Here is a 4,564-nt window from a genome sequence, read left to right on the forward strand (position 1 = left end):
GGATGAATACCTTTGTAGCAACATGGACGGGACTGGAAGAGATTATGTTGAGTGAAATAAGTCAAGCAGAGAGAGTCAATTATCATATGGTTTCACTTATTTGTGGAGCATAACAAATAGCATGGAGGACAAGGGGTGTTAGAGAGGAGAAGGGAGTTGGGGTAAATTGGAAGGGGAGGTGAATCATGAGAGACTATGGACTCTGAAAAACAATCTGAGGCGTTTGAAGTGGCGGGGGGTGGGAGGTTGGGGTACCAGGTGGTGGGTATTATAGAGGGCACGGCTTGCATGGAGCACTGGGTGTGGTGAAAAAATAATGAATACTGTTTTTCTGAAAATAAATAAATTGAAAAATATATATATAATATATATTATATATAACTATATAATATATAAATATTATTAAAGTAATTATTTTATTAAAATCCCTTGGCACATTCTCATGGCTCCTGGGTGGCTCAGTTGGCTGAACATCCAACTCTTGATTTCAGCTCAGGTTGTGATCTCAGGGTTGTGGGATCGAGTCCCTCACTGGGCTCACCGTTCAGCAGGAGTCTGCTTCTCTCTCTCTCCTTCTCCCTCTGCCCCTCCCCCCTTGTGCTCTTGCTCTCTCTCAAATAAATAAATATTTTTAATAAATAAAATTAATTTATTTGAAAGTGAGAGAAAACAGGCAGGGTGAAGGGCAGAGGGAGAGAGAGAATCTTAAGCAGCCTCCCTGCTGAGAGTAGTGCCCCATGTGGGCTCAGTCTCAGGACCCTGAGGTCATGACCTCAGCCAAAATCAAGAGTTGGACACTTAACCAGCCAAGCCACCTGGGCGCCCTAAGTAGATATGTCTTTTTAAAACAAAAAAAAATGGGGGCACCTGGGTGGCTCAGTGGGTTAAAGCCTCTGCCTTCAGCTCGGGTCATGATCTCAGGGTCCTGGGATCGAGCCCCACATCAGGCTCTCTGCTCAGCGGGGAGCCTGCTTCCCCCTCTCTCTCTGCCTGCCTCGCTGCCTACTTGTGATCTCTGTCTGTCAAAAAAATAAATAAACTCTTTAAAAAATATAAATTAAAAAATAAGACCAAAAAATGCCTTCTGAACAATTTATGAAAACTCAAGAGCTATCTAAGGCAGACTCAACTGTCCTTAAGTTTCTCTGGTACTATTAGGATTCCCTGAATTCATCTGGGGAGAAAAAGTACCAAATACACGACGAATGCATGAAAAACCAAGTCAGGCGTGGGCAAACTACATCCTGCTCTTTTGTATATCCTATAAGTAGAGAGTGATTTGTACATTCTTTGAATGACTGGGGGAAAAAAAAAAGAAGGAAAAATGACATCTCATGACATGTGAAAACCCCTTGAAATTCACATTTCAGTGTCCATAAATCAAATGTTTTTGGTATACAGCCACATTCATGTGTTTACATATTAACCACGGCTGCGTTTGCAGCAGAGTCCATAGTCAGACAGACTGTCAAGTGCTCAAAACCAAAAATACTGACCATCTGGCTCTTTACAGAGAGACCTTGCAGACCCTTCAGGTCGAGAAGAAAGATTTGGAGCAGGAATTTGGAAGTGGTCCCAGGCTATGCCATCTAAAGCTAAAAACCTCCCAGGGGGAACCTAGTACTCATGAAGAAAAACCCCTCGTGGCTTACAGAGGACGGTGTGTCGAGAGGGCAAGAATTCACCCCCTGTGCATAGAGAATCAGGGTCGTGTCTCTGTGAGCTCTGTCTCCATCCTGTACCTTCCCCATGGTTCACAAGCTCCATTAGCCCTGAGGGTCCCCATGAGGGCCTCCGGGTGGTTCCCCTGACATGTCCCTTTAAGACCATTGCACTTTCTGTGTAGACATCACAGGTATCCTCCCATGGAAGGCCCTTTGCTATGGGGTATTAGGAGTTGGCAATCAGAAATGAAGGTTTAAAAAAAAAAAAAAAAAAAGAAATGAAGGTTTCCAAATCAGGGACTTGTGCTTTGATCTGCTATTAAGGGTATCAGAAGATAGGAGAAATGAAATTTATCCTTAAAGCCTTTAGAATTTCCTCCTCCGGGACACTGGCCCTGACTCTACCTCTGACCTACCTCTGCATGACTTTGGACCTTGAGCTAATTAACATATTGCACCGTAAAGCGGTTATTTGGCTGTTGGTCTCCAGGACCACACGGACCTGATCTTTGCATCTCTGGATCCCCCAAGACCTGAGACCACACCTGGCATACAGTAGGTGTGTTAGTTTGCTAGGGCTGCTATAAGAACATATCACAGGCTGAGTGACTTAAGGAACAGACGTGAATATTCTCACAGTTCTGCAGACTGGAAACCCAAGGTCAATGTGTCCGCAGGCTTGGTTTTTCCTGACGCCTCTCGCTGGCTTTAGAAAGCCGCGATCTTCACGCAGCCTGTTCTCTGTGAACACATATTCTGGGTGCCTCTTCCTCTTCTTTTAAGGACACTGTTCCTATGGGATTGAGGCCCAATTCTTAGACCTCATTTAACCTTAATTACCTCTTTACCGGCCCTCTTTCCAAATACAGTCATATGGGGGTTAGGGCCTCAACATGTGAATTTGGGGGATGCATGATTCAGTCCATAACATTGAGTGCCTAATAAATAATTTTTTGCAAAGAGGGAAGGAGGGATGTATCCTGAGCCCTAAAACATTTACAAACAGCAGGACATGATACATACGGAATTATATCATATAGTAGAATAGACCATCCTCTCTTCCCCTTTCCTTCTGAAATGGACTCAAGCCACCAGACACCAATTATGTTGAGTTTTGTGCACTGAACAAGAGAAAGGAGCCTTTGCTATTCTGGTCTTCCCATGACTATTGACCTTGAAGCAACAGACCTACTCTCTAGGCCTTCCCAATCATCTTAGGCGCTTAGGGCACTGAGAAATATATTTTACATCAGAACTTGGTATGTACATTTCCCAAAACAATGACATTACTTTGCAACATGGTCTGGCATTTTTATTTACAGTCTTTAAAAAAAAAATAAGTTTTCTTCATGAACCAATAAATTGATTTTATGACCCACTAATGGCTCAGGACCCATGGTTTGAAACACACACAATTTTCCTTATAAAAGAAAGCATAGAAGGGTTCCTTCTCCTTTTTTCCCCTAGTTATTCTCCCTCCGTATATCACTTAGCATTTTACAGGAGACTTCTACAGATCTTGTCTCATTAGGCCTCACAACAATCCTGAGAGGTACATTTTTTTTTTTAAAGATTTTATTTATTTATTTGACAGACAAAGATCACAAGTAGGCAGAGAGGCAGGCAGAGAGAGAGAGGAGGAAGCAAGCTCCCCACAGAGCAGAGAGCCCAATGTGGGGCTCGATCCCAGGACTCTGAGATCATGACCTGAACAGAAGGCAGAGGCTTTAACCCACTGAGCCATCCAGGTGCCTGAGAGGTACATTTTATAACATAAAAAAAACTGAAGGTTAGAAATAGTAATTATACCCAACATCATTCAGCCAGAATTCTACTGGGATTTGAACCCATGTTCTCTGGCTTCCATTCAAAACTCTTCCATGTATCATCCTGTTTTATTTTATCAAAAATGGGAATATTTACCCATTTTTTCACACATTTATTTGACTATTATAATTGACAATTCTTACATTGCTTCCTAATATAAGAAAGTTTTAAATGTGGAGGTAATTTGATTCCTAGCATCTAGGATCCTCATATTTTATTTTTTATAAAATTTCAAAATTTTTATGAAGCCTGAGTGAAAATATTTTTTCAGATTATAAAAAAAGTAGAAATAAATTATGTAAAATTTGGAAAAATATAGAAAAGTTGAAAAAGAGAAAATCACCCGAATTCTGGATACCTAGAGAAAAGCATTGTAGGCCGTTTGAGTGTTTCCTTCCGGTTTTTTTTTCTCTATATAGCCACATCTACATTACACTAGATTTTATCACTGAACATTATCCCAGAAGTCTTTTTCCCACATTATTTCAAATCCTCATGTTTTTAATGTGACAAAAACACTTCATGGTGCGGACATGCCACCATTCACTTCACTACCCCCTACTGCTGGATACGCAGTTTGTTTCCAGTTGTCATCTTTGTAAATTGAAGAAAAGAAACAGTCCCCAAAGCCTTTTCAGTGCCCAGCTGTGTCTCCTGGATCAATTCCAACATTCACTAAATCTGTCCTGGAACTCAGAGGTAGACAGAGACCTTCACTATTATCTAATTTAACGTCTTCAGCTTAAGGGTGTGGATTCCTGTAGGGGCTCTACGACCCTACAGCTGGATGATGGACAGAGCCGAGTCATGCCCTTGGATGGGGGAAATCAGAGAATCTTCACATTTAGGAATGAAAAGTCATGTAAGGAGACCCCAGACCGAGGGCTATATTCTCATCACCCACTCAGCCACCACAGCAAAAAGTCTCCAAAGACCAAGCCCTCAGAGTTTGGGGGCAGGGAACAGGATTTGCCTCAGATGACACTGGAAGATGATGAGAGAACAAGCCTCCAGACCCAGATCAAGTAATTCCCCACCACGGGTGCTCTCCGCGCCGCTGCAGAGGGGCGGTA

The sequence above is a fragment of the Neovison vison genome, chromosome 5 (genome assembly GCF_020171115.1).
Source record: "Neovison vison isolate M4711 chromosome 5, ASM_NN_V1, whole genome shotgun sequence".
Taxonomy (NCBI): domain Eukaryota; kingdom Metazoa; phylum Chordata; class Mammalia; order Carnivora; family Mustelidae; genus Neogale; species Neogale vison.